The sequence below is a fragment of the Ceratotherium simum genome, chromosome 40 (assembly GCF_057802395.1).
Source record: "Ceratotherium simum simum isolate JZ-2026a chromosome 40, ASM5780239v1, whole genome shotgun sequence".
NCBI lineage: Eukaryota > Metazoa > Chordata > Mammalia > Perissodactyla > Rhinocerotidae > Ceratotherium > Ceratotherium simum.
In genome coordinates, this window is record NC_141939.1 from 3,814,213 (window position 1) to 3,839,585 (window position 25,373).

Here is a 25,373-nt window from a genome sequence, read left to right on the forward strand (position 1 = left end):
CTAGAATAGGCAAAACCCATCAAAACAGTGCTTGCCTCCGGAAGGTTGAGATGGAGATGGCCTGGGACAGGGCATGATAATGGTAACATTCTCTATCTTGAGAGCAGCTTGGGTTACACAGGTGTTTGCATTTGTCAAAACTTATGATATGCATTTCATTGTATATACCTAAAAAAACATAAAGAAATATTGATCTCTAGTCACTGTACGCATACTGATATGTTTGGGGGGCGGAGGAAGTGTTCTGATATCTGCAACTTGCTGTGAAAGTCATCAAGGGCCAGCCCCGTGGCTTAGCAGTTACGTGAGCATGCTCCACTGCTGGCGGCCCGAGTTCGGATCCCGGGTGTGCACCGACGCACTGCTTCTCCGGCCATGCTGAGGCCGTGTCCCACATACAGCAACTAGAAGGATGTGCAGCTATGACATACAACTATCTACTGGGGCTTTGGGGAAAAATAAATAAATAAATAAAATTATAAAAAAAGAAAGTCATCAAAAGATAAGATGGATTGATAGATGGGTAGAACAACACATAGCTAGAGAGAGATGTGATAAAGCAAGCACAGTAAAATGTAAATTGTAGAATCTAGGTGGTGAGTTTACAGGTGTTCACTGTACAATTCTTTCAACTTTTTTGCGTGTTTGAAAATTTCATAAAAAAATGTTTTAAAAAATTAACCCAACAGGATAGAGAGATGGCTGAGAGTCAGGGTGAAAATGAATGCCAGTGAAGGACACGTGGTCTCCGCAGGTGTAGATGCTCCTTCACTTAAGCAGGGAATGGGAAAGCCCTGGTTTCCCAGCTGTTCAGGTTCACTAGGGATGGGTTGAATCCTAGTTTCTTATGAGCACATGTGCTGCTGCTGTAAGAGATGCTGAACTAATAGATGTTTCCATAATCCCTGCTCATGGAGGGCGTCCCATCTTACTCCACACTGCTCACAACCCCTTGAGACTGGAGATCCCACTTTCAAAGAAACATTAGCAATGAGTGTGTATCAATCAGGATAGGCTGCATTCTACTGCAGTCACAAAAGATCCCCAAATCTCTGTGGCTTCTCTCGCATGTTCCACATCCACTGTGGGTTGCTTGTGGCTCCGATCCATGTTGTCTTTGCTCTGGGACTCAAGCTGACCAAGTAGCCTTTGTATGGCACAGTGTCTCTATCTGGTGACAGATGGAAAAGAGACGTGGCAAACCACAGGCTGACTCTTACAGGCTCTGCCTGAAAAGAACATATGATGCTTCTGCCCACATATCATTGGCCAAAACAAGTAACATGGTTACACTGTGGGTCAGCTGGACGTGGATGCCCCATCCTCCTGCAGGGAGAGGTACAGCAGATTATGGTCACCAGTGATCTGCTCTACCCCAAGGACTCCATCAGGATGGTGTGAGGTCTGGGAAAGGTGAGTGGACAGGGGGAGAGGAGGCTGAAGGATGACATGATGGTTTTCTTCAGACACTTGAAGGGAAACAGGATGAGACTTGCTCTGCACAGCTCTAGAGGGTAGCCTGAGGATATTTTCAGTGTCTGGGAGTGACTGGCTTTGGGTCACCACAGGAAGCGTTTTCTAACAAGAAGGACTGCCCAGCAATGGGGAGCAAGGAGGGCACACATTACCTGGGCACCTCCATGGGCCCAGCACTGGAAGATATTATTGCATTCCACCCTCCCTATCCGCCTGAAAACCCTGGGCCCAGCTGCCCACAAAGCAGTGAGTTCCCTGTTCCTGGAAGGACGTAAGCAGAGCCTGGATGGCCATGTGACAGTGCTGCGGATGGATCCCCTGCATTGGGAGGGTGAGGTCAGACCAGAGTGTGGCTCCCCCTAGAGTACCCTTCGGAGGGAGCTCCCTCTGGCCATCACCAGCACAGAGTATCAGCTGAGCTGCTGCATCACAAGGTTTCCAAACAAGCAAGCTTTCTGGGAGAGGCTGTGAGGCGGAAACCCCCCAGCCTTGGGCAGGTGCCCAGGGCTCTGAGACCTTGAATACTGGCCAAGACTATTACTGACCCTCCCTGTGACCTTGGGCAAGGGGCCTAGCTGCAGGAGAGGGGGTGGTGAACTAGTGCGCTTGCAAGCAACTCAAGCAGCTGGGCCTGGCCTGCATCTCCATGTCTCTAGTGCATCTGCCACGGCCACGCGGTGAGAGCATTGGCCAGCCGACCAGTGCAGGTCCCACGACCCACTCAGGGCCTCACCGCTGAGCAGGCTGTTTCAGTGAAGCCACACTCCTATGGTGGGCCTGCTATGTAGAGAGATTGGCTGCTCTCTCATTGCTGATTTGCTTCCCAAAGCTATCAGGCCCATCTTGCCACTGTAATAACCCTTCTCATGAGGATAGTCCTTTCCAGTTTGCAAAATGCAAACTGACAGAGCCTCTACAGTCTCCAACTCTGTGTCCTGGCTGGAGCAGGGATCCAGTTTTGGACTCACACTCACCCCAGCCCAGGTGCTGGTCTCGGAGGGGACATGAAAGAGAAGGGCTCAGCCTGCAGCTCAGACACCTGCCTGCCCCTGGGACCACTCTGCTTGCCCAGCTGAGGTCACTGAATCATGGGCTCAAAGGCCAGCTCTCCACTCCATCTCCCACTCAGGCAGCACTTCACAGTTTAGGGAGAAAGTTTCTCCACCTCCGGGATTGTATCTGACCTCACAATTTCCTTAGGACGGAAGCAACCGGCCCAACGCCACATCACTGGTGAGGGACAAAAGGGACGTGGACCCATATCACCTGTCTCTCAGAGCCGAGTGCACCACAGCTGCCCTCCCTCCCACCCCACTCATGGGCTAGCTCTTGTGCTGCCAGTAGGCACATGGGAAGCCCACCTGCCTCTTCCCCCAGCCCTGGCAAGGCTGCCACATCCTGGAGCCAGTGCCCAATGAGCTCAGGCACACGCTGTGCAGTGTCACTCCAACTAGGAGGCAGATGAGGTGGAGCTGCCAAGGCATTCACAGTGACTTCCCCTCCCTTCTGCCCTGGAGGTCCCTCCTGCTCCAGCCCAGCGCATGCAGAGCCGTTGGCCTCCAGGGTGCTGGATGTTGGGAAGTGGGGGAGGAAGAGTCCAGGCCTGGCTCCCGGCTGGCCAGCCAGAGGCCAGGGGCTGCAGAGCTGCTCACGTCCGCACATTGCTGAGCATCCACATCCCTTGGCTTGCTTCCAGGGGCCAAGGCCCCCACCCCTCTACTGGGGACAGCTGCCTTCTGCACTCAGCAGAGGTGGCCCAAGAATTCTGGCTGACTCAGCCTCACGCCCCAATCTCAGCAGAGAGGCACGTAGAAGCCCATGTCTTCCAAGCCCTCCGGCCTCTGCCCCGTCCCAAGCGAGCACAGCCAGGGGCCTGCACGGTTGAATCCTGACTCTTAAGGCTGCTGCCGCTCTGGGCTCCCCTGCACTTCCCCTCCCTGCAGGCCACATGTGACTGTTTCTCAGCCCTGCTGCAGCTCTCCGTCTCTCTGCAGCCACAGTGCCCTCCCCACTCCAGCCTCCTCCATTCTGAGTGCCCGAGGTAGGCACATGCCTCCATTCACAGCCCACCCTCACCTGCAGGCCCTGTGAGGTGTCACTCATAAGATTTATTTCCATTTTCCCTTCATCCCCCTTCCTCCTCCTATCCTTCCATGGCTGTCCTAAAATACCCATGTATCCTTAGAACCATCTAGTATGATTCACATGTGCTTGTATTTTCAGTTTACAGGAGTAGGTTCGTGGTAGAGCCTCTATCCATCACACGGTTTTACTCAGCACTGTATTTTTAGAATCTCCCGGTGACTGCGTATCACCTTGTTCGTGGCTCCTGACAGCTGTGTGGCTCCCACTTATCCATTCTCCAAATGTTGGACCACTAATTTAATCCTACTCTTCAGTGCCATAAATAACGCTACAAGAAACATCCTCGTGCAGATTCCTGCAGACCTTTGTGGGAGCTTCCTGGGAGAAATACCCAGCAGTGGAATGGTGGCTTGTGGAGATATGAATAGTTAATATCCTGGGGGCTGGCAGATTGCTCCCGGAGTGACCACACCAGTCTACACTCTCACCAGCTCATGTGATGAGAGGAGAAAGGACACACCTGTTTGAAAAAGTCTTTGCTACCTGCCGAGGCAGGAGCTGAAGTTTGAAAGAAGGCAGGCTTAGGCTGAGGAGACAGGAGAGGCTGTGGTGGTGTCTCCAAAGAGGTGAGAATGAGGGAGAAGGAAGGAAGGAGACAGCGGGGGTATGAACTGAGCTGCTATGGGGGGAGGCCAAGTGAAGAGTCCCATGGGCAAATCTGGGGTTGTCCAAACGTCGTTTTAAAGTTATTTGCTCTGTAGTGTCTGGTGAGACACCTCCTCAGGACAATCAGCTGCTCAGAAGCATCCACTGTTCCCATGATGCTTTGTGTGAGGGGACTTTTTAGGCACCTGCAGAGGGTAGCTGTGGTGTGGACCAGACACCAGTGTGGGAGCCAAATTGGGAAGAATGGGGGTCCATGAGCTCTGCCCTGGTAGTAACAAAGACCTCCAAGAGGGCTTCAGGCCCCCACAGACCATGGGATTTGGGGTTCGTGGTGATCTTTTCTAGACCCCAAGGGCAGGGATGTGCTCCTGAAGCCTGGGTGATGCCACATGGCAGGTGTGGGCATTGTTGAGGATATTGCTTCCCACATCACAGAGTGCCCGCCGAGGACTCTTGGGAGAAACCGCCCTCTGCCCCATTGTTACCTGTGCTGTTCCTGAGCCTGGCTCTGTTTTGAGCTAATGAATTGTACATGGTGTCACTAATCAGGTTTCCCAAGGCCACCTTCAAGGCCATCTCTCACGAGTGTGCAGGATGTCACAGGGGGCCTCTGGGTGTCCACCTCCCTCTGGGTTCTTAGGTTGTCTTTTCACTTTCCTGATGGGGGTCTTTTGAAGCACAAACTTTTTAATCTTGAAGAAGTCCAATATATCCATTTTTTTCTTTGGTTGCTTGTGTTCTCAGTGTCGTATCTAAGAAATCATTGCCTAATCCAATGTCATGAGATTTATTTCTGTTTTCTTGTAAGAGTTTTGTCATTTTAGCTCTTACTTTAAAATCTTTGATCCATTTTGAGTTAATTTCATATGTGGCATGAGGTAGGGATCCAAATTCATTCTTTTGCATATAAATATTCAGTGTCCCAACAGCATTTGTTGGAAAGACTATTTTTGAATTGTCCTGGCACCTTGTCAAAAATCAACTGGCTGTAAATATGAGAGTTTATTTCTAGATTCTAAATTCTATTCCTTTGATCAGAATGTAACCTTATGGCAGTACCACACGGTCTTAGTTAATGTCACTTTGCAGTAAGTTCTGAAATCAGAAATCCTCCAACTTTGTTCTTTTTCAGTATTGTGTTGGCTATTCTGGGGCCCTTACATTTCCATATGAATATCAGGATCAGCTTTTCAATTTTTTGGAGAAGCCAGCTGTAATTCTGATAGAGATTGCATTGAGTCTGTAGGTCAATTTGGGGAGTATTGCCATGTTAACAATATTAAATCTTCTGATCCATGAACATGGGATGTCTTTTCATTTATTTAGATCTTCTTTAAATTCTTTCAGCAGTGTTTTGTAGTTTTCAGAGTATAAGTTCTTCACTTCTTTTGTTACATTTATTCCTAAGTATTTTATCGTTTGATGCTATTGTAAGTGGAATTGTTTTCTTAATTTCACTGTCAGCAAGTGTATAGATTTCCAAGGAGATTCTGGTGCCCTCCTCCTCTCCTGTTGTTTGGTCTCTCCTCTCTGGGATGTGGCCATGAGCCACCCCGGTTTCCAGCAGCATCACCCTATGTGGCCAGGGTTTGGTTACAGGCCTGTGTCCCCACCAGACTATGGCTCCTCAAGGGCCTCATCCCAGCACAGGGTCCAGTGCACAGGGCTGCTCATCTAGGGAATGATGAACAGATGAATGAGTGAATAAATGAATGAATGAGTAAACAGACTGCCAAATTAACCCATACTTAGTGCTAGATTCTGCATGTTTGGTGCAGCTGCTCCCAGAGCTCTGCAGCTGAGTCCCTACCTGTCTTGTACCTTCCCTGGAGGTACTTCTGCCCTCCACCCACACTCCAGGGAAATGAAGCCATGAGAGGCAGCTTCCTGGCACTTCCCTGCAGGCTGTGGAGGGGAGGGTTCATTGGAAGTGGAGCCAAGTGAAGGGAGAGGGAGGTGGGCCAGCACATAAGGAGAGGAAGCCCTGACAGTGGTCTACCCAGCACCTGGGGAGGCCTTGGCCCTCTGTCCTCTGATCCTAACCACTCTGCCTTCCCCGTGAGCTATCTCCTGTCTCTCTTGCCCTCCATTTCTCCGTGGATGCCTTTCTCCTCATCTCAAGCAGGCCTGCTCTTTTCAACTCAGACAAGCAAACAGAGCCCTTCCCTTAACTCTGCCTCTGCCCTTCCTCACAGAGAGAGGTCCACAGCTGCTGTGTGCCCTCTCGAAAATTAAAAACGTTTTTGCTTGAAAAGACATTATCAAGAATGTGAAAAGACAATCCGCTGAGTGGGAGAAAATATTTGCAAATCATTTATCTGATGAGACTTTTACCTAGAGTAGGTAAGAACTCTTACAGCTCAATAATAAAAAGACAAATAACCCAGTTAAAACATGGGCAAAGGTTCTGAATTGACGTTTCTCCAAAGAAGACATACAAATGGGCACTAAGCCCATGAAAAGATGCTCAATATCATTAGCCACCAGGGACATGCAAATCAAAACCACAATAGGATACCAAATCACACCCATTAGTATGGCTAGAATAAAAAACTAGGTGATGACAAGTGTTGGCAAGGATGTGGAAGAATTGGAACCCTCACATGCTACTGGTGGGAAAGCAAAATGGTGCAGGTACTTTGAAAAACAGTCTGGCAGTTTCTCAAAATGTTAAACATAGAGCTACAACATATGACCCAGCAATTCCACTCCTGGGTATATACCCAAAAGAAATGAAAACGTATGTCCCCACAAAAAGTTGCACATGTTCATGGCAGCATTATTCATAATAGCCAAAAGGTAAAAGCAACCCAAATGTTCAGCAACTGAGGAATGGATAAATAAAATGTGGTATATCCACACAACAGAATATCATTCAGCCATAAAAGGAAATGAAGTGCTGACACCTCATACAACACGAATGACCCTTGACAACATTATGCTAAGTGAAGGAAGCCAGGCACAAAAGGCCACATGTTGTATGACTCCATTTATATGAAATGTCCAGAATAGGCAAATCCATAGAGACAGAAAGTAGATTAGTGGTTGCCAGGGGCTAGGGGTAGAGAGTGGAGTGGAAGGTTAGGAGATGACAGATAAAGGGTACAGGGTTTCTTTTGGTGGTGATGAAAATGTTCTAATATTGTTTGTGGTGGTGATCGCACAACTCTGTGAATGCCATTGAAGTGTGTACTTTAAATGAGTGAATTATATGGTATGCAGATTATATCTCATTGAAGACTTTTTTAAAAAAATCTCCTTGGAGGAGCATTTGCAGCAGCTCACTCCTCTTTCCCACGCCACAAGGCTTCAAGGAGAGGAAGGAGCAGCAGATTCTGGGTTCAGACCCCAGCAGCACCACACACCTGCCGGGTCACCCTCACCAGGCACCTCCCCTCCCTGGACCTCATCTCCTCATCTCAAGACGGAAGGACCAGGTCATTTCTGAGGGCCTGTCTCCCTGCTGATGTGCGATGACTCAAAACAGCGGAGCCCTTTGAGCCGGCGGCCCCAGTTCTGGAAATCTTGCCTGGAGAGCTGTCCTCATGCAGGAGAAAGCTCTGTGCTCAAAAATATTCAGCGCAGCATTTTCTGCAGTGCTGCAAAACTGGAAGCCACTTAAGTTTCCAACAACAAGAGAACAGTTATATAAACTGCAGTTGTCCCCTTTAAAACGGGGCCGGGAAACACTCTGACGGGGGAAATGCCGCTGCTGTCACATTTGGTGGAAAAGCAGGACACGGAACTGAGTGAGAACAGTGGGCTGTGGGCCACTTAAATGTTACCAGAGAGGAACAGGGACAGAGTGGAGCTGGGGTGATGGGGACACCGAGCACGTCTCCCTCTTCTATTTAGAAGCCCATCAATGTCACCGTAACCATGTTTGTGTGACTGCAGGTTGGAAATCGGTTCCTCGGTGAGCGATCTGTGGGACAGGTTACCGTAGCTGCCCACTGGGGCAGGTGGACTTGGGGGCAAGGAAGCCAGGTGGCTCATGGCCACTTCCCGGGCTGCCTCAAAGACAGGGTCCCCCATGAGCAGGGCTCCCCGAGGGAGCAGCTCCCTCAGACCACAGTGAGCTCTGGTGGGCGAATCCTGCCTGCACACCCTGCAGAGCAGCCTCACCCAGCTGGACTAGCCCCCTAGGAGAAACTGGGGCTCCATCTGGGGTGAACCGTTGCCCCGTACCAAACTGGGAACATCTCCTGGACAAAGACCCTGGTGGCTCATTCTGTGTCCTTGCCCCTCCACTCTGGCTCTACCTGTCACCGAAGCATCAGTGAAGGGGCGAGGAGGAAATGCGGGTGGGAAATGTAGGCTTGTGGTCCACCCCATGTCCCCACTGCCCCAGGCGGGGGCTCCCCCTCCCAGACTCACCTGGCAGCAGGGGCAGTGGCGTGGAGGGATGGGCTGGGCGTCTTCTCCAGCCATGCCGGGCCTGGCCCAGTGCCCACTCAGCAGAGCTCTCCTCCTGTCCTTTCACAGGCCAGGTCACAACTGAACCAGAACCCTGGGGCCCGATGGGCAGAGGTTCTCCTCACCTCGGCCAAGTTCCCACCTCTCTCCCCTCCCCCAACCCCATGCCTCCAGGGGGTGGCTCCCTGCAAGCCCTTGGGGCCCTCACCCCCACCCCATACTTCACAGAGACAAAGGAGGCTGGCCACACCCCTCTCACCCACACTCCTGACCCCCTGCACATGGGAGAAAGGAGAGAGCCAGGAGATGAAGGAAGTGAGGGAGGGCCAAGCACGGCCGCTGTCCTAGGAGCCCCTGGGCTGGCTTATGACCGGGCTCTGGTTGTGAGAGCCCCCAAGCAGTCTGGTGGCCTCTGTTCATCAAATTCGGCTGTTCTTAGCCACATCTGGCCAGCTGGCTGGGGCTGGAACATGGCTGGGCTGGAGAAGAGGGCAGGGCCCTGGCCCAATTACAGGCCTCACCTGAGTTCTGCTTGGGGCCAGTTGCCTTGGCAACTGCTGTCCTTAGGCCTCAGAGACGGACAGAGCCAAGGCAAGCAGAGGAACTTCAGTGGACGGCACTCGGGGGAGTGGAGCCGGGGCAAGGGCAGGGGGTGGGGTGCTCTGGGTCAAGAACCGGCCCTGAAAGTCTTGAAGAGGCTTCCTCATTTTCCAAAGCAGTTTCACACACAAGGCCTCAGTGCCCCTAGCCAAGGGACAGGTGGGACAAGCCTCGTTTTACAAACAAAAGAGCCATCTGTGGGTCCTGCTTTGTGCCAAGCTCCGCACTGGCTGCTGGTGGTGCCCAGTCCAGGGAGAGACAGACAGACACCTGAGAATAGTGCAGCCAGGAAAGTGCCCAGCAGAGGCTGTCCTCAGGCTGCAGAGCCCAGGCATGGAAGCCCTTAGCTGGGGGCTCAGAAAGGCCCCCAGAGCAGGGGCCTGGAAGGAGGCCCAGAATGGAGAAGGTTGGGAAGAAAAGGCCGGGCGCTGGCCCGTGCAAAGGCCTACTGATAATGTCAAATAGCTTCGGTTACAGAGAGCTTACTCAGTGCCGGGCGCCTGACGTCACCTCGTTCTGTAATTCGGTGAGCTAGGTATTATTGCCTCGTTTCACAGATGAGAAAACTGAGTCTTATGTTACGTAACTTGCCCACAGTTACTCCTACAGGACTGCTATCACAAAGAAGGCCCAAATCTCCACGGCTTAGCACAAACTGATTTCTTGCTCATATCACAGTCCCCTGTGAGTCAGGCAGCTCTCCTCCAAGCGGTGACTCAGGACCCAAGCTCCATTCATCCTCTGCTGCCGCCATCTTTAGCCCATGGCCTTTGAGGTTGCTGCAGATGGGAAACTGAGTGGAGGATTGCACATGGGAGGCTTTTCTGGGCCAAGTGGAAATGGCACATGTCTCTTCTGTCCCTTTCCCACTGACCCAACTCATCCCTAGGTCAAGGAGGCTGGGAAATGTGGTCTAACAGGTGCTTAGGACGAAGCGGAGACCGAGGATGTCAGGGGCACGGGATGGCTCATCCCTGAGCAATTGGCCCTGAGCCCACATCCTTAACCATAGGCTACTGCCACCCACACACCCTGTAGGATCTGGACACCTTGGGGGCATGGCAAGCAGCCGGTATAGCTCCAACGTGGGGGTGGAGAAGAAATAGCCCCCACAGGGCTGTGGGGCCAAATGTGAGGGTCCCCAACACCAGTCAAGGTGTCTGGACTCTGTCCTTGGGCAGCGAGGAGCCACTGACAGGCTGTAAGCAGGGAAGTGCTGTGGGCAAGTCTGGGTTCCAAAGAGATAAGACTGCTGAGGAGTGGGATGTGGAGGAGGCAAGGGGTAAGGAAACCAGGCCAGGAGGGCACGTGAGTGGCCCAGGGTCCCTGGTGACCCAGAGCTGAGTCTCTAGACCCCTGCTCCAGGGCTCATCCTCCTCACCCTCAGCCACATGGTGTCTGCAGGGGCCCTAGGTAGGACACCCCAACCCCACCCCAGGGAACAGCTGAGGGCAGGGGAGGGCAGATGTGAGGCTGCAATTCTATTGCAAGCGTCTGGGAGCTGCCAGGGTCAGAGGGACCAATAACCACATTTTGTTCATTGCAGGCACCAGGGACATCCGTCAGGCCCAGGGAGGAGCCATTAGCCCAGACTGAGTGTGCCTGCAGGGAAACCATCTCCCAGCAGCCTCGGCAGGGCAGTGCCTTGCAGTGGAGATGGACAGGGAGGATGGGTGTGATGTGGCCACTGGGGAGGCTGGTGGGGGGGAGGTGCCCCTCCCCAGGAGGGAAGTATCTGTGGGGTAGGTGGATAATCTGGCCCCGGGTCTCAGCTCTTCATTGACTGGGGAGAAGGGGAGGTGTCTCTGTCTCCTGATGTGTAGGGGCCACCTGGTGCCCAGATACACGCCAGCTCCTGTAAACCTCCTCACACCTCTTCCTGCCCCTGCACGACCTGGTGACAACACCTCTCCCTCCTCTGCCCTCTCTAGACCCTCTCCTCTCCACAGCCCCTTCCAGGCTTCGCAGGAGAGGTGAGAGCATGGGATTCTCCCCAGCCCCTTGACCCTGACCACGGCTGCTGGCTCTTCGCCTCTCTGGTCCTCACTCCCCATCACGGGCCTCCCAGCTAACCACAGTGGCTGCCATAACAACCACCCCCGTTCCCCAGAGCTGGCCACGGGCAAACCTGTGCTCAGGTTTGACTTGCATTGTCTCACCTTATCTTCACAAACAATCTTGTGCGCACTGTGCTTCCCCGATCCACAGAGGATGACTGCTGCCCAGAGAGGGGAAGGAGCTTGCCTGAGGTCACACAGCAACAGGGGGTAGAGCCAGAATTGCTACCTCTTCCCCTCCTGCCCCTGCCCCTTCGTCAGCTCTCTGTGGGTTCTCTCCTACTCCAGCCACCCCTCATTCCTTCCCTGGGGAGGAGAGCTCAGGCTCCTTGGTGGGCACAGCAATGTGTGTGGACAGAGCCTGCCCCTCAGGTCTGGGAGCGGAGAAACCAGCAGATGGGTGGCCTCAGGGCTCCATCCCACTGCACAGGAGGAGGGAGACGGCAGCAGTAACTTTAAGGAAACCAGCCTCCATCTAAGGGAGCTGCTCACAGTGGGCTGGTGCCTGGAGAGCCAAGGATGTTATAACCTCCCCACACACACACCTCCCTGATGGCCCAGAAACACTGGGAAACCAGATGTCTGCCTTCTACTGGCAGACGCAACCAGAGAGAATCTCCCAAGGGAAGCAGAGAAGGCTGGCAGCTGAGAGGTTTACCTGCAAGAGGGCCCAGGGCACTCTGCCCGCAGTGGAAAAGTGGAAGGTGAAGGCTGGGAAGGACTTCAGAAGAGGACAGGAAAGAGGTGAAAAGGCCAAAGGGAAGCCCAGTGCTGTCTTAGTCTAGGATCTCTACTCACTTCAGCCACTTAGTCTAACGAGGTTTCATCTTCAAGCTTGTGCCTCAATGAAAATTACTGATATTCTAATTCCCTCACAAACAGCTTCTGCAGGTGTCTGAAGTGTGGCTTCACCACCTCCTCCATATCTGAGCCTTGTCCCACCTCGTCTGTCTTCAGCTGGTGCGTCCAGGGGCAGAGGCCCAGGGCAGTTCTCTGGCAGAGGTAACCCTGTAGCACTAGCCCTGCCAGGGCAGGCAGAGTCAGAGACCTGGGTGTGCATTCTGGCCCTCTAATTTAGGGGCTGGGTGCCCCTGGGAAGGTCGCTTCACCTCTCTGAGCTTCAGTCTCCTGGTGTATAAATAGGCAAATAGAGCCTAACTTGCAGGGTTGTTAGGATCCCACGCCTATGGAACAGACCTGGGCTCACAGTCCTTGGGAACTAGCTCTGTCATCTCCCACTCTGATTGCCCAGGATCCCAGCCACCTCAGGGCACTTCTGTCTGTCCATCTTGCCATGGCCTCCAAATCAACTTATGGAAAACTGAACTCATTGTTGGTCTCCACACCGGGTCCCCCACTTACCTTCCACTTTCTGACCTTAGAATGATGATCACCCCAGGTGCTGAGGCTAAAAGCTGTGAAACCATCTTTGACTTTGTCTCTTGGTTTAAATCCTTCTACTCAATGGTCACCAAGTTCTGGTAAGTCCCTCACTCAAATTCGCCTTCACTCCAGTGCTCTCTACTCAGACAAGGTCAGGACCAGAGCCTGTCCCTGGCAAGGGCCCATTCTGTGTGAGCTATGGGGTGCAGGTGGGGCTGCAGAGGTTGGGTCCCTGCCCTCGGGGAGCTTCCAATCAAATGCAGGAGGTCGGCTTGTCCGCCCTCCCCATGACAGAGGAGAGGAGCCAACAGCTCTGCTGACAAAGACAGACTAGGAAGTCTTCAAGGAGGAGGTGGCATTTGAATGGGATCTTAAAAGATGGGGAGTATTTAAATCAGTGCAGAAGGTGAGGAAGGGCATACCAGGGTAGGGAACAGTGACTGTCCACTCGATAATATTTTAAGTGCCTGTTTTGTGCAGGCACCTTATGCCCAGCAACTAGGACAGAAAACTGCTCTCGTGGAGTTCATAAATTCAAACACAATAATTCTTATGAAGAAAATAAAACAGAGTATGTGGTGCAGAGTGACAAGGAGAAGCATCTCTAAGGAGACATTTCCAGAAGATCTTAATGATAAAAAGGAGCCACATGAAACTGGAGGGAAGAACACTCCAGCCAAAGAGAACAGCAACTGCAAAGAAGACAAGCTTCTTCAGGGAACAAAAATACTTTTTACAATCCAAACAGGATAGCCATATAGACTGATGGGATAGAACTAAGAGTCCAGAAATAAACCCATATACCTATAGTTAACTGATTTTCAACAAGGGTGCCATGACCATTTAATGAGAAAATAGTCTTTTTCACAAACAGTGCTGGGACAACTGGATACCCACATGCCAAAGAATGAACGTAGTCCTCTACCTCACATGCAAAAATCAACTCAAAATGGATCAAATATCCAAATGTAAGGGCTAAACCTAAAAAACTCTTGGAAGAAAACATAGGGATAAATATTCATGACTTTGGATTTGGCAATGGGTTCTTAGCTATGACACCAAAAGCACAAGCAACAGAAGATAAATTGGACTTCATGAAAATTTAAAAACTTTTGAGCATCAAAGAACAAAAACGAAAGAAAAAGTGAAAAGAAAACCTACAAAATGAGGGAAAGTGTTTGCAAATCAAATACATATAGATCTGACAAGAGTCTAGTTTCCCGGAATATACAAAGAACTCTTACAATTCAATAACGAAAAGTTAAATAGCCCAACTAAAAAATGGACAAAGGATCTGAACAGGCATTTCTCCAAAGAATATATATAAATGGCCAACAAGCATATGAAAAGATGTTCAATGTGACTAGTCATCAGGGAAATGCAGATCAAAACCACAATGAGATACCACTTCACATCCACTAGAATGGCCAGAATTTTTAAAACAAACAATAAAAAGTGTTGTTGAGGATGTGGAGAAATTGGAACCTTCATACATTACTGGTGGGAATGTAAAATGGTGCAGTTTGCTTTAGAAATCGTTTGGCAGTTCCTCAAAATTCTAAACATGGAATTACCATATGACCCAGCAATTCAACTCCTAGGTATATACCCAAAATAATTGAAAACAGGTACACCAATGTTCATAAAAGTACTATATATGATAGAGAAAAGGTGGAAACAATCCAAATGCCCATCACCTGCTGAATGGACAAATAAAATGTGGTATATCCACACAATGGAATAACAATTAGCCACAAAAAGGAATGAAATTCTGATACCTGCTGCATCGTAGATGAACCTGGAAAAAATTATGCTAAGTGAAAGATATCAGACACAAAGGGTCACATATTGTATGATTCCATTTATATGAAATGTCCAGAATAGGGAAAGCCATAGAGACAGAGAGTAGATTAGGGTTGTCAGGGACTGGCAGAAGGGGAATATGGGGAACAACTGCTTAATGGGGATGAGGTTTCCTTTCAGAGTGAAGAAATATTCTGGAACAAGATAGAGGTGATGGTCACACAACATTGTGAACGTACTAAGTGCTACTGAATTGTACACTTTTAAATGGTTAATGTTATGTTATGTGAATTTTATCTCAACAAAAAAATACACTTTCTGACAAAATATTTATATTCAGAGTACACAAAGAACTCCTATAAACCAATAAGAAAAAGACAAACAACCCAATTTTTTAAATGGGCAAAAGACTTGAACAGGCATTTCACAAAAGAAGTTATCCAGATGGCCAATAAGCACATGACAAGATGCTCAACATCATTGGTCAATAGGAAAATGCAAATTAAACCAAGGAGATACCACTACACACTCACCAGGCTGGCAAAAAGACGGATCACACCAAGTGCTAATGAGGATGTGGAGCAGCTGGAGCTCTCATACATTGCTGATAGAAGTGTAATTGGTAGAATCATTTCAGAAAACTGTTTGGCAATATCCACTAAAGCTAAATATTTGCCTATTTATGACCTAGTAATTCCACTCCTAGATATTTACCCAAAAGAAGTGAGTGCATGTGTCCACCAAAAGACATATCCATGGACATTCATATCAGTTTTATTCATAGTTGCCCAAAACTGGAAACCATCCACATGTCCATCAACAGGGAATGGATAAATAAATTGTGGTACATCCATAAACAAAATACTATTCAGCAATGAGAAGGAATGAACCAATACTGAGACAGCATGGACAGCTCTCTCAGACATTATATTGAGCAAAAGAAGCCAAACACAAAAGAGTATATATGTTTTGATTACATTTATATGAAAGTTCTAAAACAGGCAAAATTAATCTATGGTGATAGAAATAAGAATGATGTTCTCCCCTGGGGAATATTGACTGGGAAGGGGGACAAGAGACCTTCTGGGGTGAACAAAATTCTCCGCACCTTGATCTGGGTGGGATATACATGTGTAAATAGTCATTGAGCTGTACGTGTAGGGGGGCGTGCTTCTCTGTCTGACTTGAGTAATCTTTTAAAAAGCCCTTCTAGAGACCTCAACACCCCACCTACATCAATGGATAATTATCCAGACAGAAAATCAACAACAAAATAGTGGACTTAAATGACACGCTGGACCAGATGGACTTAATAGGTATATATAGAACATTCCATCCAAAAGCAGCAGAATACACATTCTTCTCAAGTGCACATGGAACATTCTCAAAGGTAGACCATATGTTGGGAAACAAGGCAAGCCTCAATAAATTTCAGAATATTGAAATCATATCAAGAATCTTTTCCAACCACAATGCTATGAAACTAGAAATCATCTACAAGAAAAAAGCTGGGAAAGTCACAGATATGTGGATACTAAACAACATGCTACTGAACAACCATTGGATCAATGAAGAAATAAAAGGAAAAATAAAAAAATACCTGGAGACAAATGAAAATGAAAATACAACATACCAACTGTTATGGGATGCAGCAAAAGCAGCTCTAAGAGGGAAATTTATAGCAATACAGGCCCACCTCAACAAACAAGAAAAATCTCAAATAAGTAATCTTAACCTACACCTACCAGAACTAGAAAAAGAAGAACAAACAAAGCCCAAAGTTAGTAGAAGGAGGGAAATAATAAAAATTAGAGCAGAAATAAATGAAATAGAGGCTAAAAAAAAAAAAACAGTAGAAAGGATCAATGAAACTAAGAGCTGGTTCTTTGAGAAGATAAATAAAATTGACAAAAACTTAGCCAGACTCACCAAGAAAGAAAGAGAGAAGGCTCAAATAAATAAAATTTAAAAATTAAAGAGGAGAAATTATAACAGATACCACAGAAATACAAAGGATTGTAAGAGAATACTATGAAAAGCTATATGCCAACAAATTGGATAACCTAAAAGAAATGGATAAATTCTTAGACTCATACAACCTCCCAAAACTGAATCAAGAAGAAATAGAGAATCTTAACAGACAAATCACAAGTAAACAGATTGAAACAGTAATCAAAACCTCCCAAAAACAGAAGTCCACCGCCAGATGGCTTCACTGGAGAATTATACCAAATATTCAAAGAAGATTTAATATCTATCCTTCTCAAGCTATTCCAAACAATTGAAGAAGATGAAATGTTTCCTAACTCATTCTATGAGGCCAACATTACCTTGATACCAAAACCAGGCAAGGACAACACAAAGAAGGAAAATTACAGACCAATATCGTTGATGAACATAGATGCAAAAATCCTCAACAAAATATTGGCAAACCAAATACAGCAATACATTAAAAGGATCATATACCATGATCAACTGGGACTTATGCCAGGGATGCAGGGATGGTTCAACATCTGCAAATCAATCAATGTGATACACCACGTTAACAAAATGAGGAATAAAAATCATATGATCATCTCAATAGATGCAACAAAAGCATTTGACAAGATCCAATATCCATTTATGATAAAAATTCTCAATAAAATGGGTATAGAAGGAAAATACCTCAACAAAATAAAGGCCATATATGACAAACCCACAGCCAACATCATACTTAATGGTAAAAAATCTGAAAGCCATCCCTCTGAGAACAGCAACAAGACAAGGGTGCCTACTCTTGCCACTCCTATTCAACACAGTACTAGAGGTTTTGGCCAGAGCAACTAGGCAAGAAAAAGAAGTAAAAGGTACGCAAATTGGAAAGGAAGAAGTGAAACTCTCACTGTTTGCAGACGACATGATTCTAGACATAGAAAACCCTAAAGAATCTACCAGAAAACTGTTAGAAATAATCAACAACTGCAGCAAAGCTGCAGGGTATAAAATCAACTTACAAAAATCAGTTGCATTTCTATACACTAATAACAAACTAGCAGAAAGAGAAGTCAAGAATACAATCCCATTTACAATCACAACAAAAAGAATAAAATATCTAGGAATAAATTTAACCAAGGAGGTGAAAGATTTATACACCAAAAACTATAAGACGTTATTGAAAGAAATCAAAGAAGACATAAAGAAATGGAAAGATATTCCAGGCTCATGAATTGGAAGAATAAACATAGTTAAAATGTCCTATTACCAAAAGCAATCTACAGATTCAATGCAATCCCAGTCAGAATCAAAACGACATTCTTCACGGAAATAGAACCAAGAATCCTAAAATTTATATGGAACAACAAAAGACCCCAAATAGCAAAAGCAGTCTTGAGAAAAAAGAATAAAGCTGGAGGCATCACAGTCCCTGACTTCAAAATATACCTCAAAGCTATAGTAATGAAAACAGCATGGTACTGGCACAAAAACAGACACACAGATCAATGGAACAGAATTGAAAGCCCAGAAATAAAACCACACATCTATGGACAGCTAATCTCTGACAAAAGAGCCAAGAACATACAATGGAAAAAGGAAAGTCTCTTCAATAAATGATTCTGGGAAAACTGGACAGCCACAGGCAAAAGAATGAGAGTAGACGATTATCTTACACCATATACAAAAATTAACTCAAAATGGATTAAAGACTTGAATGTAAAACCTGAAACCATAAAACTCCTAGAAGAAAATATAGGCAGTACACTCTTTGACATCGGTCTTAGCAGCATTTTTTCAAATGCCATGTCTACTCAAGCAAGGGAAACAAAATAAAAAATAAACAAATGGGACTACATCAGACTAAAAATCCTCTGCAAGGGAAAGGAAACCATGAACAAAATGAAAAGACAACCCTCCAAGTGGGAGAAAATATTTGCAAATCATATATCTGACAAGGGGTTAATTTCCAAAATACATAAAGAACTCATACAACTCAACAACAAAAACACAAACAACCCAGTAGTGACCTTGTTCTCGGCCTTTCTCTTCTGTGTGCTGACACCGCCCTGCTCGCGTCAACCTCTGGCCCGCAGTCTCCTTGAGAGCCAACACTACGCCTTGAATTAAGTTGCAGCCTTCTGACGGAGAGATATTTGAAGTTGATGTGGGAATTGCCAAACAATCTGTGATTATCAAGACCATGTTGGAAGATTGGGGAATGGAGGATAAAGGAGATGATGACCCAGTTCCTCTACTAAATGTTAATGCAGCAATATTAAAAAAGGTCATTCAATGGTGCACCCAGCACAAGGAGGACCCTCCTCCTCCTGAGGATGATGAGAACAAAGAAAAGTGAGCAGATGATATCCCTGTTTGAGACCAAGAATCCCTGCAAGTTGACCAAGGAACACTTTTTGAACTTATTCTGGCTGCAAACTACTTACACATCAAAGGTTTGCTTGATGTTACATGCAAGACTGTTGCCACTATGATCAAGGGGAAATCTTCTGAGGAAATTCGCAAGACCTTCAATATCAAAAATGACTTCACTAGAGAAGAGGAAGCCCAGGCATGCACTGAGAACCAGTGGTGTGAAGAGAAGTGAAATGTTGTGCCGGGCACTGCGACACTGCAAGGATTCTTCCAAATACTAGTTGCACTGCTCTGTTTATAACTGTTAATACTAGACAAACAGTAGACAAATGCAGCAGCAAGTCGACTGTACGAGCAGAATATCGCCCTCATTGCATGTGTAGTTTGAGTACAGATTCCAAACTACAGCTGAGTTTCTTCTAGTGTGATCAAAAGTTTCTTTTTTCTTTGCTCTGAATAAAACTAAACTGTGGGTTCTCTACAGAAAGTGGCATTTTGGGCTTTCCCTCTTTTTGTAAAGTGATTTCTGCCTAGTTTATTGTCCAGTTAAATTTATTTTAGCGATCTTTTAAATACAAGTTGGCACTGTAAATAAAACAACTTGCAAAAACTTTTCTGAAATAGAATTAACAATGTATTATCTTTATTCGTGAGTTGGAAACTGGAAAAAGGTGACTTGAGGTAAATGTTCTGAGTGGGGTTATTAGGATGTCTTCCAGCTTCCTGGAGTCGAGGAGCGCCACTGGTATTGATTAGCCTGTATGGAGCAGGGCTCCCTTAATTGGATCTGAGGACTTGTTTTTGCATTTTTAATCCTCTCAGCTTTGAATATGTTGGCTAGAGACCCAGTTACTACTCAGTTTATGGTTTGGGGGGAAATATAACGACAGTTTGTTAGCTTTTCAATTAAAAAGGAAACTTAACTCATGTGGTATGTCATCTTTTTATAATCAGTGATGCCACATGGGGAAAACTATTCATACTACTTGCATGTAAAACATAATTTAACCTTGAACATTAAAATGTGTGGCAAACCCAGAAAGCATCAATCACAAATGCAAGCTATTTTCAATAAAAAGTAAGTTACATAGTAAAAGAAAAGAACAACAACAACCCGATCAAAGAATGGGCAGAGGATGTGAACAGACATTTTTTCCGAAGAAGATATACAGATGGCCAACAGGCACATGAAAAGATGTTCAACATCACTAATCATCAGGGAAATGCAAATCAAAACTACAATGAGATATCACCTTACACTCATTAGAATGGCTATAACCACCAAGAAAAAAAATAACAACAAACGTTGGAGAGGATGTGGAGAAAAGGGAACCCTTATATACTGCTGGTGGGAATGCAAACTGGGTGCAGCCACTATGGAAAACTATGGAGAATTCTCACAAAATTAAAAATCAAAATACCATACAACCCAGCTATCCCACTACTGGGTATTTATTCAAAGAACTTGAAATCAACAACTCAAAGAGACTTATGCACCCCTATGTTCATTATAGCATTATTCACAATAGCCAAGACATGGAAGCAACCCAAGTGCCCTTCTATGAATGAGTGAATAAAGAAGATGTGGTATATAGATACAATGGAATACTACTCAGCCATAAAAAAAAACAAAATCATCCCATTTGCAGCAATGTGGATGGACCTTGAGGGTATGATGTTAAGCAAAATAAGCCAGACAAAGACAAACACCGTATGATTTCACTCATATGTGGAAGATAAACAAACATATGGACAAAGAGAACAGGTTAGTGCTTACCAGAGGGGAAGGGTGTGGGGGCATTGGCGAAAGGGATAAAGGGGCACGTATATATGGTGACAGATAAAAACTAGACTATTGGTGGTGAGCACAATGCAGTCTATACAGAAACTGATATATAATAATGTACACCTGAAATTATACAGTGTTACAAACCAACATGACCTCAATAAAATAACCGAAAAATAAAAAATAAAAAGGCCTGTCCGAGTGCAGAGTGGAGAGAGGCTTGGGGGAGGCAAGGTCAGAAGTGGAGGGTGTGTTAAAACCGGCACGTTCATCCGGCAAGCATCTCCCTGACCTGGCTGGTCAGGCCTGAACCCCGGAGTGGAGCCAGCAGGGCCTCAGACAAGAAGGGCCTTGGGGAGCATTTTCTCCCACACTGCCCCGGCCTCGGTGATGAGACTCGGGCCCAGAGAGGAGCGGAGGAGAGGCTTGTCCCGCGCACGGGGCAGCAGAGCAGGGCAGAAGCCAGGTCCTGGCCCCTCAGCCCAGTGCTCACTCCCAGCAGCAGGCTGCCGTCCTGTGACGCTCTAGTGAGAGGTGATGGTGTGCCCTTTGAAAGTCCTGGAAGGACACTCCCACGTAGGGACACAGGAGGGCAGGAGAGGGTCATTCCACGGACTGAAAAATTCGGAATCCAGATGGGGGTGGGTAAGGTATTTCCACCCATCCTCAGCAGGGGAACACCCCCCAGGGAGAAAGGAATGCAGGCCAGCGTTCAGCACACGCCTGGCTCCCTGGAAGACCTAATAAACGGGGTGTCAGTAGGAGAGGACCAGTAGGAGTGAGCTCTGAGCTGTCCAAAGAAGTTGGGGACCCGATGGGGCCCACGCTCCACCATACCGAGTTCCAGCTCAAGCTAAGAAGGATCTGGGGAGCTTGGAGAATGAGCTACTTCCCTCAGAGGCACAGACAGAGAGGGGGTCCAGGGTTGGCAGGAGCTGGACCCAGCAGGCCAGTCGTGGGCCTGGGCTCCCTGCAGTCCTGGTATGGCACGTTAGTCCTGATCAGCTCCCAGGCTTGCAGCTTCTAGAGAAAGGGGGGGCCCATTTCTGAGGCTCCCACTGCTGCCAGGCCCTCCCTCGGAGTTGACAGCCAGGAGGCAGCCGCCTCTGCCCAAAGATCCTGCCAACCCCAGGGCCGGCCGCAAAGCCTGTGGGGCTCTCACGCATGGGAGCAAGGAGGAAGGAGCAGGGAGGGCGGGGAGAGGGTAGGAGGACCTGGAGTTGTGGTCCCACCCTCCATGGAAGTCTCTTCCTCTGGCCTGGAAGAGGCTCTGTCCATAAGTCTTGGCTGTTAAAAATAACCCGCCTCTCCATCATGCCGACAGCCGTACTCCGGGACAGCGTGTTCCGAGGCCCGGAACTGCTCTCCAGGGACTGGAGCAACGGGGCAAGGAGGGCCGTGGATGTTCCTGGCCGACCCAGGCCAGGAGAGCCTGCGGCCCCACAGGCTCATGACTCAGTTCAGGCTCCCAGCCACACATCAGCCCTCCTGCCTCCCCAGATCCCAGGGGTCGGGTCCAGTGATGAGAGCCCTGGGGGTGCTTGTGGGGTGCTGCGGTTGCCGCGGAGACACGCAAAGAGCTATAGGATCTGTGGGCCTCTCCTGGTGACCTGAAACTCCCTCCCTGCTTGTATGGGACCCAGCAAAGAAGACGACACTGCTCATCACCGGGGGGCTTCCTCCTCTGAGTCTCAAAAATGTCCCTGCCTGGGCCCAGAGAGGACTTGACAGGGGATCCGGGAGAAGAAGGGCATGTGAAGCCCATGTCTTTGTCCTTCTCTTCTATGGCCCCTCCCCAAAGGAGAGGAAGAGGGTGGCAACAGCACTCAGGGTTAAGAGTCTGGGCTCTGGAGGCAGAAAGACCTGGGTTCAAATCCTGGCATACTCCTGAGTGCAGTGTGACCTTGAGAAAGATACTTAACCTCTCTGTGCCCCGATTCTCTCATTGGTAAAACAGATGCTCATGGGCCCAGCTAGTAGGGTTGCTGTGAGGGCTATACGAGTTCTAACTAGGACTAGATGCACATGCCTGACACGTGGTGAGCACTCAAGAAGTAGTATTATTATTAGAGCGCCATGGATAAGTGCATTGGCTATGGAACAGAATTTCAAGTCTTGCCTCCTCTGTTGACCAGCTGTGTGGCCTTGAGCAAGTTGCTTGACCCCTCTGATGTTTCATTTCCTGGCCTGTAAAATGGAACAATGCTACTTACCTCCTGGAGCTGTTGCAAGGCTTCTTGTGTGGATGCTCTTAGGATGGTGCTGAGCATGTAGTGAGCACTCGAGAAGTGTGCAAGGCCCCAGTCAGATCATCCAAGCTGGAGCTCCAGAGAGGGACAGGCAGGGGTCGGGGTGAAGGGGTTAAGGCAGCTCCCGTGGCCCATGCTTCTTCAGGAGCAGGTGGAAGCATTCCTGGCCACACACCAGACAGGCTTGGGGGGTGCCTACCCTGGGCTCACTTGCCCCAGGGCAGAGAGCCCCACAGGATCCTGAGCCCCTGCACAGCAGAGCCACCCCAGCCAGCAGGCCTTGCCTGTCCCCACCTACTTTCATGCTATCCCACTGCACCCAATGGTGGGGGAGAAGGAGGGAGAGAGAGACAGAGACAGGAGGAGAGGAGACAGGGAAAATAAGAAAGAGGCTCAGGACCCAGGGAAAAGGAAAAAGGCAGCGAGAAGGAAGGAAAGATGAGAGAGAATGAGGCGAGGGAGACCCAGAGACACAAAGTGAGACCAAGAAAACAAAAGCAACAGAAAAATTCTGGAAATTCAGAAACCAGGAGTGGCCTCTCTAAAAAGCCCAAATGGGAGGGAGGGATGGAGGGGGGAGGGCGACCAGCTGGGGAACCCAGAGTGGGGGCTGTTGGGGACAGTGGTGGAGCCCTGGGAGCTGGAGACAGCCTGACTCCCCTACAAACAGGGCTTTTACCTAAGGATGGGTAATATGTTGCCATGACAACAGATGTAGCATTTAGGGTAATTACTAGTGAATAACAGAGAGAAGAGGCGGCAGCCCTGGCTGGTGCTGTAGCCCAGGGAGGGGGTGTCTTGGAGGCAGCCCCAGGCCCCCATCTGCCGCTGCCCCATCCCAGACCCTTACTGCTGCTTCAGCCCAGCCAGGACACCAGGGCAGACCTTCTGAGCCACACCCACGTCCCAGGCCCTGCCTCCCTCCCATCCTGCCTAGGCCTGACAACAAACACAGGCACTGTCTCTGTGACAAGCATCCCAACATAACTCTCTCCATGACCCTCTGAGCAAGGTACAGCAGGGACCTCATTTTACAGATGACAATACAAGAGTCAGGGAAGTCGAGTAACTTCTCTGAGGTCACACAGCAAATAAGCCAGGATCTGAACACAGCTCTGCTGCTCCGCACAGGCCCTCCCCAGATGATTCCCAGGACCAAGGGCCGACCCTGGGCTATTCGTAAACAACTCACCCTCCAGCACCTGCTGGAAAGGGTCAGAGACCACATTTGTGGGTGAGAAGAAAGGAGAGAACAAAACGTTCAATGAACCTGGCTCTCTACAGACATTACCCCATTTTGTCTTGAGATAATTCTTTCTATTTTCTAGATGAGAAAACAGGCTCAGAGAGCAGTGACTTGCCAAAGACCTCACTTGGTTGGGGGCAGATCCCGAGTGGCCTGTTGAGGAGCATCTGCTCTGGGGCTGCTCTAGGCCTGGTTAAGCAGGTGGCAGGGGGGCAAAGCAACTCACTGGACACCCCAGTATTACCCCAGGGTGACTGCAGGGCCTGGGTTCTGTTCATCAGGGGTTCTGAGTCTGGGGGCTTGGGGGACCTCAGAGGCCAAGGCTCCTACCCAACATCCTACAGCCCAGGGCAGCCCCCGCCACAAAGCCTGCGACGTCCACAGTGGCCCTTCCTGCTTCCGTCCTCTGGGCCGTTGGCCTCACATCCAGAGCCTCAGCCAGATGTCCACCTCAGGGCCACCAGGCCGAGGGGGTGGTGGGACATTCCAGCTTGGGGGGGCTCGGCCAGGGGGTAGGGGAGGGAGTAGCCTGGCCAGGCAGTGAGAGGGCAGCCAGGAAGTGCATGCTTGGCCTCGCAGGAGGGGATGTTTGTTAGTGATCCCAGTCTCTGGGAGGATGAGGCTCTGGCCTTTCACATGCCTTGGGACCCCATGTCCGGGGCCCAGAGCTCTGCCTGGCTCGTGTCAGGGTGACAGCAGGGCCCTCTCAACACCCCCAGGCCCATCCCAAGGGAGCTTACTCAAGGACGAGACCCAGATCCCAGCACCTCCCTGAAACAACCCCCAGAATCTGGAAAGACTAGCCAGGGGTGGGGCATAACCCAGCTGGGAGGGGAGAGCACCAACGGGGCTGGGGCTTCCAGAGACTCTGAGCAGCCTGCCGCTGGGGAGTGGGGGCAGTGAGTGAGGGGGAAGGAGCGTATGCGTGCGTGCATGCCTGCATGTGTGTGCGTGTGTCTGTGTGTGAGAGAGAGAGAGATTACTAATGGATGGAGCTGCAGTTGATAAGGCAGGGCTGAGGATTTTGAGCCCTTCTAGAGAATTTTTCAACAGACGATAAAACAAAGGAAGAAGAGAAGGAAGAGGAATCAAGAAGAGAGAATAAAGGGGGCTGAAGGGCCTGCAGCGGGGCCCCTCTTGCAAGCTGCTTGTCAGCTCCCGACTCCCTCCCATGCCCCCAGATGCAGGCCTGGCCCTGCAGCTGCAGGTGGCACAGGGCCTGGGCCTGACCCTGTCCTGAGGAGCTCACTGCCCTCTCG

The 25,373-nt window shown here is 48.8% G+C and overlaps 1 pseudogene; it reads left to right on the plus strand.

The window, feature by feature from the left end:
* Positions 1-19,065, plus strand: part of LOC101401253 (S-phase kinase-associated protein 1 pseudogene) — a 61,432-nt pseudogene extending 42,367 nt beyond the window's left edge.
* Positions 19,066-25,373: the final 6,308 nt, after the last annotated feature.